Source organism: Caloenas nicobarica, chromosome 2 (genome assembly GCF_036013445.1).
Source record: "Caloenas nicobarica isolate bCalNic1 chromosome 2, bCalNic1.hap1, whole genome shotgun sequence".
Classification (NCBI taxonomy): domain Eukaryota; kingdom Metazoa; phylum Chordata; class Aves; order Columbiformes; family Columbidae; genus Caloenas; species Caloenas nicobarica.
In genome coordinates this window covers 153,191,455-153,206,420 of record NC_088246.1, presented here as the reverse complement: position 1 = coordinate 153,206,420, position 14,966 = coordinate 153,191,455, and the positions used below count along the sequence as shown (strand labels likewise).

Here is a 14,966-nt window from a genome sequence, read left to right as displayed (position 1 = left end):
ATACTGAGACTTGAATTGTGAGGACAAAAAGACACAGAAGAATTGAGATAGTTAGTGAAAGTAGGAAGAAGGGAAAAAGAAAGCTAATGGGACACCCTGCAGGGCTGTGAAGCTGAGAACAAGAAATTTTATATTAATGAAGATGATGGTGAAAAGGAAGAGCTGCAAAAAAAGGAATAAACAAATGACACCCTGTTTAGAAAGCGTGGGTGGCAGGAAGAACAGTGACACCATTAGTCACAGATAAAAGAAGTGAGGGGACAGGAATGTTAAGAGAGATGCTGAGTTCAGTCTCTACTGCACTGTGTTTGTGCAGTTGCATAAAGCCAGTCAGTGAAAGAATCTTATTGTATGTCAAGGAGAGAAAATTGTCTTCATTCATGGACTTCAGAGGCTTTCAAAAAAAGAGCTTCCCTATTGTTTACACACACACAATAGAGTGTATAGCAGGAACAGCTGAAATTGGGATAAGGTCAAAGAAAAGCAACTATCAGTAAAATATGTTATATTAATATATTTTTGCTGCTGGATGACACTGAATGAGACATAGCTGAAAAGAGCAAAATATTTATGTGGATGAGGAGTTGGACATGGATCTGAATATGGAAAATGGGTATGAACCTTTATGTGTCAGGAGATGAGGAAACCATTAATGACGTGATTAAGAAGACATTTATCAAAGGATAAATGTTGTTGCCTAATATCTTTCTCACTGATGACAATCAGATACTGGACAAGAAAATCAAGTATCTAACTGGTATAGCCTAATTTGGTATGATAACTCTCTTAGGATCTAGAAACAAATTTTTAAATTCACGTTGCTGATTTTTCATTTAAATTACTTTTATTTTTGCAAGTTTATCAAGTAATGTGAAGTTCCAGGTTTGCTATTAGGAATGATTGCATGAAGAGATAAGTGGTTTAGTGGTCAAATGTGGCTTTAATTTGAAATTAAAGAGGAATACAGAGACCAGCCAGTTTGGAAATGAAACTTTACAGACAGTTCATTGTATCTGAGCTTGTGATTCTTTAGCTGTAGTGAAATGCCTATATAAGTCTGCAGAAGCATTTGGTCCCTGTAAAGTAACGTAGATTTCTCCAACATCTGTGGAGGAAATGATCTTCAGAGTATTGTGGTCTACAAATCACTATCACATGACTATATAAAAATAACCCAGTGGAAAAAGCTCTATTAAGAGTTAAGAGCGCACGTTCTTTCTCCCCAAATCTCCCTCATTTTTATCATTGACATAAACAGATGTCAAATAAAGAAGAGATTTTTAAAGTAAATGAGGAAAAACGGAAGAGGGGAATTTCCAAGCAAAAGGCCTGGCTGTGTGTGTTACCGTATGGCATGCTGTAGCCTTTTAATTTGTATTTGAAAATAAGTATTTTCTTTGGAGAGGCCTGATAGTTTTTAAGACCACGGTTTCCCGGTATTGAAGAACACTTACAGAAGCTGCTCCTCCTTTGCCGCTATCTGTCCCAAGCTTGTATGGGATTGATTTTCTTATACACCACAAGGGAAACCACGACAAGCCTAAAAATGAATGAAATGATTAAAACGCGTTCCTCTGTGTTACCCTTCCTCCCAAATTCTGCTTTTTCTCACTAGGCTCTGCTTGCGAGAGAGCTCCCCTGAATCACCTCCAGAGTAGCTGTGCTTTAACCTCGCCACGGTTTTGAGGAAAGCCCTACTGAGTGGAGCTGGATGGCTGCCTGGAGATGGGCTTTAGAGCTAAATTTGCTACAGGATTCTGAGTAACCGGCTGAGAGGGGCTATTTCAGCAAAGAGGTAGAGTTCACATGGCTAATGAGACCATATTTAGCGTGCACAGAGAACTGCCGCATGGCTGGAAAAAATCCGGCCTTCTCTGGGGATGGCAGCGAAGACTTTATGCTACCTGATCATTGTCTTAGGAACTATTTTAGTTGGTAAATACATAAATAGATAAAAGAAGATGTGCATAGTGTATCAATATTCTTTACTGACCTAAGTAGTTTATATTGATACCCAGTTTCAAGCACACTTAAATAAACTGGATATTTTGAAATCTACCCAAAGTGTGATACAGTATGTTTGTTCTTAACTCTGTATAGGACTATGGCAAAGCTGCGTCTTCAGGGTAGATGTAATTTCTACTACCAGTTTGTAAAAACCTCCTGCACGCTGGGGAGATGCTTCCTCAATCTTAAACTTGGTTGGAACTATTGTGTAGATAAAGCTTTAGGTGCCTTGGACTTTTTTTTAACTGAATTTTTTAAAAGCCATTTTTAGAGGGCTTTAAAGCCATTTCAGGCTGCTTGAAACATGACCTACAGTAGGGCTTCCATGGCTTTAAAAGCAGGATTAGATGAAATACTTTCAAACCTGGCTTGGATTTTTCATATTACAGTAGATTTTCCAAGTCAGATCTAATATTTCTTCCAGTCCTGTATGGGAGTCCCCGATGTTTGATCATGTAACGGGACGTGTGACTTTGCCTGCCCATGGCTGGGCTGTCCGTCTGTCCCCTGCGTCTGAGTCTGGGCTGTATGTCCGTGTGTCAGAGCACACGGTGAGGTCAGCCTGTATCACATCACGATGCAGAACTACAGCTGGGGGCTTTGGCTCCTGGGAGGGCTCACCTGGCCCTGCACAGAAGCTGCAGCTGGGAAAAAGATCTCGGATGCAGCTGGTGAGGTGATCACAGCACCTACTGTGTGGGATCCAAGAGCAGGATGAGCCAGCGTGGCCGTACAGCGAGCACCCGACATGGACGTGCCGCGGCAGAGGATGATGAAGAGCAAAACAAATGAGTAAGTCTCCCATGCAGCACATGAGACTGGGCAGGTCTTAAATCGGTGATTCACTATTAAGTGTTTTCACTGCTCATAAAATAAAGTGGAAGCATTTCCTTCCAGTGAGAATTAATTCGCTGATCTTTATCTACCTCTTTAAAAGTATAAAGTGCTATATAAATGTGTTATCAGAATGGCAAGAGGAAAATTTACCTGTGAATCCCTGGCATTTCATAATGGTTTCGGTATCAAGGTTATCGAATAGGACATTCAATGCCAGACCTCTCTGGCACGAAGCTCTCCGAGTCAGGGCCTTATTCCCTCACGACGTTTGCAGCTGCTGTACTGGTGCACATACTTTGAACCGGTAAGACAAATTAAAAACCAGTGTTTGTAATGTAATTCTTACAGATAATTACGTATTACATTCTCATTAATATGTTTGTCCTCCCACACTTCTACCCACAGAATTTTACCTATTTGGTATTAATTCTATACTTCTGTGTAACTGGATCCTTATAGAATATCTTTCTATATACCAAGACAAGTTATTTTCCTTCCTTTATGATTACAAAGGAATCATACACAGGCTGTATTTTTTCTCTGATTGTTAAATCTGCTATTGAGCAATTCCCTTCCTGATGATTTGCTGAGAACGCGATGGAAAAAAGAGAAGTTTCAGTCAGATCTTCCAAAACAAGAGAGAACAGGCCCAGAGGTAAAGTGCATACACAAGCAGAATTCAAAACAAGTTCTGTGACATATTTTATACATAATTTCATATTTTATAGGAGAATATGCAAATTCATAGATGATCCTGGCTGATTGCGTTACAGTTGCATAGAGTTCTCTTAAGAGCTCGTGAAGATCTGATTTTTTTCTCAGTTAGAGTCTTGGCTCTTAAATTTTCTTTAGCAATAAAATGTGTTTACTGCACAATAGCAGAGTAATAGGGCTTTTAAAAGGTGTAGACTTCACTTCCCCGAATTGTATAGATGTTTTACATTGTCAGGATGGCTTAACGGGGCCTTATCATAATAAAAAAATAAGCCTTTGATCTTGTTTTTGCCAAACATTAGCAGTATGTATGGCAGAATGTTGATTTCAGTTTTTAAGTGTTATATCCATATATAAGATCAAACACACTCAGAAATCCATTAAGATTGAAAGTTTAGTTATCTAGATAATTTGGAAATTTGGCATAATTTGTTCAAAACACTTCTAGAAGCCTTAATTTACTCTTTTGATTATAAACAATATTTACAAGTAGAGTTGTATAAATTAAAAATTGGCACATGAACTACCAGGTTACTCTTTAAGTGTCTTGGATCTTAAAATTAGAGTACACATAACCTAAATTTTCTGGTGTCTCAGTTGCTCTCTGACCTTCAGATGTGCTGAGGATCGCCCTAATGTCATTGGAAGTTGCTGAGGATCGTAACACTAAGCAAACGTAAAAGTTGTGTGCAAGCAGCTGTAAGATCTCCCTATGATATAGTAAAACTCCTGTCTGGGCAAAAAATAATGGTTTTAATACACTTTTGATGATGCAGTAGAGTGATGATACAGAGAGCTCAAGTCTGAAGTTTACATGACAGTCTATTTTGGCTTTTTACGTAAATTTCTAGTAATAGTGACTATGGTAAAAGCCTTGAAAAATATTAACAGAATGTACCGAACTCCCAAAGAATAATAAAAAAAGAACATAATCTAAAAGGTGTTTTGTAAAGAGGAAGCAGTACAACTTTCTAAGCAAACCTCTGATGCAGGTGCAGGCTGCAGACTCACTTTAAAGTGTCCAATGTCTTCTATACATTGAACCTAAGCGAGAGCTGTAGGTAAATGGGAAATGGCTGGCAGAGACTGGACCAGAATAAAAAGCTATTGAAGTGTTTCGGTGTTGATTCTCTGAAGCTATTTACAGTTTATAGATGTGTTAACAAATTGCTCTTCTTGTATTCTACCCCAAAAATCCTTTACGTGTGTTTATAGATCTCTTTGTCCGGCCACGCTTTGGTAATGAAATTACCCAGCCATGGAAGCAACAACTGCAGCTTTCTGTGCTGTGGGAAACCAAAGGCAACTTCTGTTATTAGGAATCCAATATTCTGAAACTCTTCACCGGCATTTTGTGGTGTCTGATATACACTGTCAATTTGCTAAGAAAGGTCCTTGTTCATTACTAGACTTCAGATTGCTTATTCTGAAAAATTTCATCTCATATCCTGATTTTATGGGTTATGTGCCACTTACTCTCAAATCACAGTTTCATTGGCATCTGTGCCTTCTGAAGTGTTTTTATTAAGAGAAACTACCAAACTTAGAGAATTCCAAAAATGAAGAGGCAATATACACAACAAACACAGGGGAACACACAGTGCATTTTTTTGGTCATACACATTGAAGAGTTGGTTCTTTCTCCTTATATAATCGCATTATTAGCTTGCATATGGGAGAGCCAGAAAACTGGAAAAATTGTGTTGCAATGACTGGTATTACCATCGCTATATTACTGATCATTTATTTTGCTTCTAGCAATGCCAAGAGCAAAACTTCTGCTCATGATTCCACTTGTATTTCCAAGTGGAATTGCAATCTCCAGTTTGGAAGCTGCTTCTCTGGAGGCCACCACATCCCTAATATGTCTACAGATGAACATTTGCCTTGGGTGCTCAACATTATGTCTGCATCACCACCAATTTCTGTCAAGCACAATGTGCCTTCAAATCCTACATAGCAATAATTTCATAAACCATTCAAAAATCATTTTTGTTAGTGGCAATATAGCAGAAAAGAGCAATGCTTGGTATCAACAAATGGCTCCTATGGTGTCTCATGACTAGCAACTTCTAGAAAAGTAGTTGCTTCTCCCTCAGTTACAGTTCATACACAAGTGCCTATCAATACTTTTTTCTGGCCAAAATACATAGTTTTCTGGAAAAATATTTGTTGTTTTTCAGATAACAATTTGTAGTCACAAGATAGGACTATCTTCTGGAATAATTTGAGAGTGAGGAGTGTAAAAGAATAGGATAAATATGGATGAAGTTAGTCTGGATTGTGGGATTTACCTTCTGCCACATCTCCAGTACAAGATGCAGGATCCCTTGGTCTGCACAAATCTGTAGACCAGCTAAAATCCCAGGTACTGAGCCCACGTCCTCTTCTCCTGTGTGTTTATTTCCTGCTGGAGAGCAAGCACTGCTGACCTTGGTTAAAATCCTGTCCAGGGATTGCAGTAGAAAAAGCTAAGTAGAATCTGAGGAAAAGGCAGTGTATCTGTGCTTTAAATGTGGTTTTGAGTAGAATCATAGAACAGTTTGGGTCAGAAGGGACCTTCGAAGCTCATCTAGTCCAACCCCCCTGCAATGAGCAGGGACATCTTCAACCAGATCAGGTTGCTCAGAGCCCTGTCCAGCCTGGCCTGGGATGTCTCCAGGGATGGGGCATCCACCACCTCTCTGGGCAACCTGGGCCAGTGTTTTACCAACCTCATCGTAAAAAAATTTCTTCCTCATGTCCAGCCTGAATCTCCTCTCTTTTAGTTTAAAACCATTACCCCTTGTCCTATTGCTACAGGCCCTGCTAAAAAGTCTGTCCCCATCTTTCTTAAAGTTCCATTTTAAGTACTGAAAGGCCACAATAAGGTCTCCCCAGAGCCTTCTCTTCTCCAGGCTGAACAATCCCAGCTCTCTCAGCCTGTCCTCACAGCAGAGCTGTTCCATCCTGAGTAAGACTCATCTGCTAAAGCTTATGCAACTAGAAGTTAAACATTTAAGTCATAGTCACTCCCAGTTCTCTTTACAGTCCATGCTGATAACCAGGCACAAGTAGAGAGTGGCTACAATCATCATCGGATGTAAGTCAGTCAAGTGCGGTGCCCTCCAGAGGTGTCCGCATCCCTTCCTGTCTATACTGGGAGCACAGACACCTACACTGCAGGTGCCATCAGAGACACCTAAAAAGCTAGATGTCTAAATCTGAACTGGTTGCGCTTGTCACTATAGTCCATGGAAATCTGAAGTTCAGGCAGTAAAGCCCGGGAGGGAAACTGCAGCTCAGGCAAGCCAAGGACACGGACAGAACGTCTACAAGAGTAACACAGAGTTCAAACTTTAAGTGCTGGTGTTGCTGATCCAGATCACGTAGGCTTCAGGGAGTAAAAGCCGAACTTCCAAGAGGTAGTACAAAGCTGAAATGCAAGAAACAGATGACCCAGCATGCCTGGCAGAGATCACTGAGGTCTGGCCAATACTGAAGCACAGTAATAAAGGAAAATCGATAGCTTCTTGGATTACGTAGTTGTAAAGAAATGATGCAGGACGGGCTCTGGCTGTCTTTGCTATGGGCAAGCAGGCTGTGGTGCTAAGGAGCATTGTTGAGGGTAAAAGGTTGTTGGGTTTTTTTTTTCAACATATGATCTTTATCTCTTGTGGTTGTGCAAGCATATAAAATGACAGTGGAATAAAACAAACGAAACAAAACAAAAAGATATAAACTTGCGGTTCATTTTCCTGTTAAAGCGACACTATAAACGGAATGGTTCTGGAGTATTACACTGAGTGACGGAAGTGTTGTAGCTCCACTGAGCCTATTTACCTTCAGGCACCTAAAAGTTTGGCTCAAACTCTCTATTTGTTTACCAAATACCAATACCTATGTAACACATAAATCCTCATAAAGGCACTTTATTCCCACCCCATCTGTTATTTCTTTTCACAGAAAAATCTTCTTGAAAAGAATTCCTGTATGGTATCAAAGTACCTGAGGAAAATAGGTCAATAAGTAAATAAACATAACTTCAGATGTTGCAGCACCTTTTATTCCCACATGCATATTTGATACATTTATTCAAACCACATTTGAAAAGAAATGAATTCAAAGAGTCCTTGCTGTAGACTGAGAGTAAAAGAGAAAAACAAGAGTCCAATAATGGCCTATTGCATTGGTAATAAACAGACTCAAGGCTGATCTGCCATTTTTTTCTTTAAAAAAATCAAAGCGATGAACAATTCAGCCACTCTCAGCAGTGGCGATTCTCTGTCTGAGGGAATGTGGGTCACTTAATTCAGCACTATATTCTTCCGCAGGTTACCAAGATGCTGAAAATTTCAAAAGAAATATAAGTAGTTTAAAAGCAAGGTAAATCCTTGGTATTCACAAGTGAGATACAGAAGACTGCCAGCAAGCGTTCTCCTTTATTACACAGCACTGTTGGCTTGTAACACCTTCCAAACAAATATAATAACTTAGGATGCGAGAGAGACCAGAGGCATTAGTTTTGACATCGTTCACGCAGCCCATTGTCCCGCTAGTCACAAAACTCATCTTTGGCAGTGACTGGTTTCTGACCTTTGCATAAATATAAGAAACCCCACAGTTAGGCATGGAATAACCTGCTCTCCATCTAAAGTGGTTTCTGACTAAAGTTTGGCTTCGGTCCTGACTTAAATGTTCATTCTCCTTTCCAACTTTTTCACATTTATTTTTGACAACCATTCTGCTCCGTGTTTTGCCTTGTTCTGACTCTGCTTTAGCTCAGAGCATTTTCTTAAAGAGCTTGCGAAGGACAGATTTCGTACTCTGCAGATTGTTTTATAGCAGCACTCCAAGCAACAGCACAGGGAAAAAGTAAAAGGTGAGGGTGGACTTCAAGAGAACACAGGGAATGGAGCCAAGATGTAGAGCCTGAAACCTCACACTTTGCTACAATAAATATTGCCAGTTTTCTGCCCCTGCCTGTGAGTTTAGGAGAAGAACTCCATGTGTTGGACGCATGTCCAGGTCTCCTGTATAAGGCTGGTGTATCCAAATTTTGGGAATGAAACCAGGTTCTTTCTTTTGTTTATTTAGAAAATATATTAATAATTATTGCAATTATCACCTAAAATACTAAAACATAACGGATACTAACTTTTGCAGAATAGATGCTTATATTATAAAACAAGCGCAGTAGTCACACCTTCCCTGTAACAGCTGGATGGCAGCTTTATGGGGTTATTTAGAATGTGGTGCCAAGGCAAGGCTCCCTCCCCTGCTCCTGCTGCGCTCGCACAGCTGGTACAGCTGGAGCGCTCAGGAATTGCCAGCACTGAGCCCTCAGTACCACCGAACTGCTGCATCACTCTCTGCCTCTGTGTATTCCAATTGTTTTCTGTCAGTGGCCAGTTGACTAAAAAAGCTCTCTACCTTGTAACCGTCGTTCTTAGGAAGTTAATTCATTTTCTGATTGCTAAGGGAAAGAGGAATCAAGACTTCCGTTTTTTTCATCTTGATTCATCTGTATAGATTAAAACCAAAACCACCATAACATAAAAATGTGCTAAAAACACCATTTGGTGTGACGGTGGATTTAGCATTTGACAATCACTTGCATACTTGGGAGGTTATTATGTCTCTGTAGTTATTATGAACCATCTGCAGCCTTTTCTTTCCATTGATGAAGGAAATATTAGTGTAAACTCTCATCAGGATCTTACACACCATCTCTTTCTGCTCATCTTTCCATTTCAGCTCTCTGTTATTGTACATCTCTTTAATTTAAATAGGCTTATATACCCTCTCTATGAAAATTTTAAGAATGGAGCATCTTGTCTGCAATAGAACTTTTGAAGATCTCACTGAAACAGTGCAAGTATTCTGAAATTTAAATAGATAATAATTTTTAGTCCCCTAATGAATTAATCCAGCAGTTAAATCTGCACAACAGCTATTCATCAGGTAAGTTCTAAATGTAGATTCTAATCTATTACAATTACTGATACTTTATTTTTTTTTATTTTATTTTATTTTTAATTTGAGGGGACATGCATGTGGCCCTGCTGAGAAAAAAGTTCATTTGCTGGTTTAGAAGAGTCTCAAGCTTCCAGACAATGAGGACACAAATAATTTTGCAGTAAGATGTTGGATTTTTTTGGCAATTCACACCTCCTTATTTTCTTCTTGAAAACTATCTATGTAATAGAATCAGTTAATTGTTTGGCATCCTAATCTGTATTCACAGAACTTAATGTATCATGTAGTTTTAAAATGAAATTTTTAAAAGGAGCTGAGGCTATGAAATTTTACAATTATAGAGAGGGCCCGTGAGATTGTCATGGTATATAGTCATATTTACTTTTGTATAGCAAGGTAGCTTCAAATAGCAACTTATTCATTAATAAGTGAGTAAATGGAGATTGAAAATGTTGTATGGGTGCCCTCAATACAAGGCATTTAACCTGCCACAGTTACTGAAGGAAACTATGGGAAGATGAAGTCACAATGTGTATTACACTGTTGCACTTCAAGGAGTTAAGGAGATCTATCAATTTCTACAAGAATCTAGCTCTGCTACACATTGTGTGGAATAACTTTTACTTTAGACCTGGACATTATTCCATTTCAGTGTTTCTTTTGCTCTGCGTTTTCTGCAATTGCTGCTGCAACACTCCAATAGCAATTTACAAAGTGAAGGAAGAAAAAGCCACTGTTCCTCTAAGGAAAACACTCCCTGATCTGGGATTTTGTGGCATGGCTTAAAAGAACTTGTCTGTCTTCATTCCTGTCGAGAGGAGTTAGTGCTATTAGGGTGAAAGGAGGCGTTATCTAAAGAGGGACTGAGTGCTGCGGAAATCCTGGGGAAGGCATTTGGCTACTGCATGGTTGTGCACTTGTACATAAGGTCCGAACTTCAGACCTTTGTGTAGACTCTCCAGAGGCCTAAATTTAAACCATACATCTGTTGAAGGAAGGTAGGACTGAGCAAACAACTTGCATGATAGAGTGGAAAACAGGTTGCTTAAGGATGAGCTTAGTTCTTGCTGGAGAGAGGAGAAAGGGTTGAATTTTGGAGCTGGAGGACTTCGGCAGGGCTGACAAGAATGACTTTACTGGGAAAAGAGAGGACCAGCAAGGAGCAACAGTGCACTGGGGAAAGCCTCCAAAAGGCAGCCATAGGCCCATTTAAAGTACTAGACTGGGAACAGCCAGGGTATGTTAACAGGATAACGCAGGTGGAAGGCTATTAAAGTGAAAAGTGAGAAATAAAGCAACGGATGAAGAGGAAAAAACAAGGAATACAGAGAAATCCGTGATGTAAAACTGCCTGAAAACCCCTGGTGAAAGGTAACAAAGCTCTGTCCATCACCCCTTCCCCTGTATGTGTAAATAGGCTGAACCACTGCTTGGGCTGCCCTTTTGGTGGTGTTTAACTCTTACCTTCTGTCACTAATTAGCTTTGTTCAACAGAGGTAAATGGGGTCAATGGGCAACACGGTAAATGCTGACGGAAATGTTTTATATAGCATAAGGGAACGGCTGCTTCAGTCACAGCAAAAAATTATCAAGATAGGGTCCCTATAGGTCACCTCATGCACTTTACACCACAAAGTGGTGAAAGTTTCAAAGGTTCTAATCCAGCTGCTTCGTAATTCTTTGAGAGCTTTCTATTTTTTCCAGTCTTCAAAGGAAATGTAATGGTACAATATCCTTTGTATGATGCACTACCTACCCCAGTGTGTAGGGGCCAGAGGAAGGTGCTGGGCAAAGGTGCTTTACAGCATCTGTACATTCACCTGACGTCAGTGTGATACAGGAGCTGCTCAGCCTAACTGCAGGGCTGCCACTCCGGTTCATGCTTGGCACTTTTATATACCCAAAAATGTGTGTTACAAACCTGAAAGTATGTTCAAGTACCCCTTGAAGTCTCAGCTTTATGCTGATGTGGGAGACCCTCTGTACAGTGGAAATTTCCAGTGACTATTTTAGACCACCCAGTCCTTTTTCTGAAAAACACATAATAGAAAACAGCTAAGAACACCCAATAAATGTAAGCTCTATATACTGCTTTTCTTTGACATTCCTTCCTCTCTCTGGAATGTTCCTCTTCTTTAATATCTCTCCCCTGATACATTTTAATGCAGTTCACTAAATGGAACAGTTCAGCCCCATCACCTTACCCAGTTTATTGAAAAGATAATCTTTTTGAACTCAAAGGATGTACAGATCTTTTATCTTTTTCAGGTGGAACAGAAATATTGGAGGAAAAAGGGCAAAGTTTTCCAACATGTTTGGTGTGGAAAAACTCCAGGACTCATTTGGAGAAGTGCTGTGAATCCACATATTATAAATGTGGGAGAAATTACACTAAACGCCTAGTCTCAGCTCTTCTAAGTTAAAAGAGGAGCTAAGAGCTTGTCTAAGCTAAGGCTTCACTTAATTATGATACGAGTAGATCCCATCTTTTAGAAAATAAACTTTTAGAAAGTTGTTCTAGTTGTTAATTATTTTCACTGCTAAAATTTTTACAGTAGTCTGATTCTGCCTAGTTTCAGCTTCAAGACTTGCCATACATCGATACACAGTGATGGCTGTGGCTGTTACATACAATTTTATTGGGTGCTGAAAATGTTGTTTTATAAAGTAAGTTACTTAGAAACTATGTTTCTATTAAACTCACAAACTTCCAGTTAATTAAAGCGAATGAATTGATCTTTGGAATCTATTACTAAGAAGCATTTTCCCAAACCTTTAATGCTTCTCCCAAAAGCTTTTTGAGCTATGTGCAATTTATCTGAGACTGAGGACACCGTAGCTGAATACAATATTCTAAACGCACTTATCTTGAAAGAAAGAAAAAGTCTAACTTCTCATCTTGTATTTGATAACCCCATGTTTATGAACCAAAAAAACACACCGTCCCTTTCAGGCACAGTGTTGCAGAGTGAGCTTACTTCAGTGATTATCTGTCACGATCCTCCGCTTTGTTCAAACCGCTGTGCGTCTGTCTGCTTCCTGAGTGTAAAAAACATGGAATAATTTACATGAACAAGATGAAGACCAGAAAAGGCCTTGACATTGTGTAAACACAGCTTAGCAATAATTAAACACCAGTGTTATCAACACTGTTTTCTGCACAAATCCAACACAGTCCTGTACAAGCTACTACGAAGACCTTTAACTGTATCCCAGCCAAAGCCAGTACAGAGTCCTAAGCCAAAAAGTGTCTTGAAATCATATATGTGTTTATCAATATAATAATGTAAATGATTGTACAAAGCTGTACAAGGAGGGAAGCAGTGATGGTCAGAAAGATTGTTTGCACTTGATCTCCTACAACTTCACAAGATTATTGTAACTTCTTTCATTGCTGAAGGACAAGATCTTACTCATTTTTGCACTATTTCAATAAGTAATGATATTTTAAGCTCCTAATCTTGTATCACATTCAGATTTTAGACTGTAGATAGGATTTCTAATTTTAGCAAGTGGTCAATGTATTTCAGGGCTCCCTTTTTAAGTGAGCATCATGTTGCGTTCTCTGCGGATTCCTCCATGTGCCAACACACAAACAACTGTAGGATCAGCCCCTCGCTGGGCTGGCAAGACCAGAAGAGCCACATCATTTTCAGAAATGTGAGACAGAGGAAAAGTAGCTTGTCCATGCCTCTCTGAAGTTATTAATCTGGAAGTTTCCTAGAAATTCTGGCCTGCCTAAATATAGCGCTTAACTTGTAGAACAGAAACTGTGCGTTGTTGCAATTTATGGTATCAAACGTTTACCAACCCTTAAATCTTGGTCTCGCCTTAGCTAACAATACTTATCTTTACACTGGGCAGAGAAATCATGTTACTCCCTTAACAGAAATTTCCTTCATCAATAATATTCTCTTACTTCACCACATAAAAATGTAATTATTAAACATGCACTCAATATTTATATGACATGAAGGCAGCCTAATATTTCCTGCCAGTCTCCACAAAAAGATTTGTCTCCCAGCCCTGCAGTCCTTAGAAGGCCTTGCAGAAATGCTATGAAAGATGGCTGGCATTTTTCTGCTGATTCCGCATATGCGTTTTTCTAGCTTTTAGGGCTGAGCAGCACCAAATTTTCCATATAGTATTTTAAACAAATCACTATTCTGTCAGCTGGTGTATGAACCAGATTTTAGTTGGGTCACTCATAAAATAAATCATGTTAGGAGAAAATTAACCTATCAGAAAAAACCCCAAGCAAACAAAGGGAAATTTCTGCATTTTTCAGAACATTGTGAGAAATATGCATTTTGGCAGGTTCACAAGCTCTGCTGGAGTGTCAGAGACTAATGAAAGTTACTCCACACCACCTGCTGAATCAAGTTAAATGGATGGTCTGATTAATTCAAGTGTCACTTTAACCAATGGCTTCAACTTCACTTTTCAACAAAATAGAAGTTCTGACAAAGAGTTATGGAAAAGACCTATTAGGTTGTCTAGTTCATTTCCTGTCACTGCAGAATTGTCACTCTAAAGACATTTTTATTCCAATTTGTTCAATACAGTTTTAAAGGCTTAGAAAGGCATAAGCCACAGCTGCTGCCCACAGAATAATTTACCATCTGCTAAACTCTGATCTCTATCTTGACATACAAATAATGACTGTCCTTTTGCAACAGTATTGTATCATGCCTACTTAAACAGTGCCCTTGCACCTCCCTCTACAGTTGATATTTCTATACAGCAAATACCTAAAGGCTGTCTTAGAAACTCCCCATTCATTGTCATTGATTTCATATCCGTTTCATCAGAGATCCACGCTGCCACAGGGTCCTGTCTATAAGGAAATCCACGAGACTGGCACAACAGACTCTGGACGAAGAAACTCTCTCCTTCAGTGTCTGAAAACACCTGCAACGTTTTGAGTACTGTCAAAACACCCCAAGAATAATCCAGATGCAACCACCTTTTGCAATAGATGTACAGCATGACTGGCATGGGCTGCGTTGGTGCCAAAGACAGGTATTCTCCTTCCTTGTCAGGTACCAGCGTTCCTTCTTTACTCTTTTTTTGTAGTCTGGTGCAATCAAGCTGTGTGAAAATAAAACAAAATACAACATAAACAATCAGAAATATGTTAAATCGAAGTATTAAAGGTTTGGCACCTGGAAAGATTGTTTGTTCCTTGTTTTTCTGGTGGCGTTTTTTTCAGGTGTTCGGCCATCCCATTGCGCGTCCCGCATTTCTCTGTGGAAGCATTCATTTTTATTGAAAAAGCTATTTGATTGAGAAAAATTTTAACAGCATCTTTGAACGCTTCTATGAACTCTGTTGTTATAGCTCTCTGGAAGTGAAAACTATTACCGACAGCCACGCTGCCCCTGAAGAGTAGCAGAAGATGCTATTTTTTCCAATAAGATGCCTGGGAAGATAAGTACAGTTCTGAGCAT

At 39.4% G+C, this 14,966-nt stretch overlaps 1 long non-coding RNA gene across 1 annotated transcript; it reads right to left on the bottom strand.

Moving 5' to 3' along the window:
- Positions 1 to 7,812: 7,812 nt before the first annotated feature.
- On the bottom strand, positions 7,813 to 14,591 carry LOC135986334 (uncharacterized). Its single transcript, XR_010605870.1, has 4 exons — positions 14,483 to 14,591; positions 12,495 to 12,555; positions 11,438 to 11,546; positions 7,813 to 7,883 (listed from the first exon to the last, which is right to left on the bottom strand). It is a non-coding gene; the product is annotated as an uncharacterized LOC135986334 (long non-coding RNA).
- Between the last annotated feature and the right edge of the window lie 375 nt (positions 14,592 to 14,966).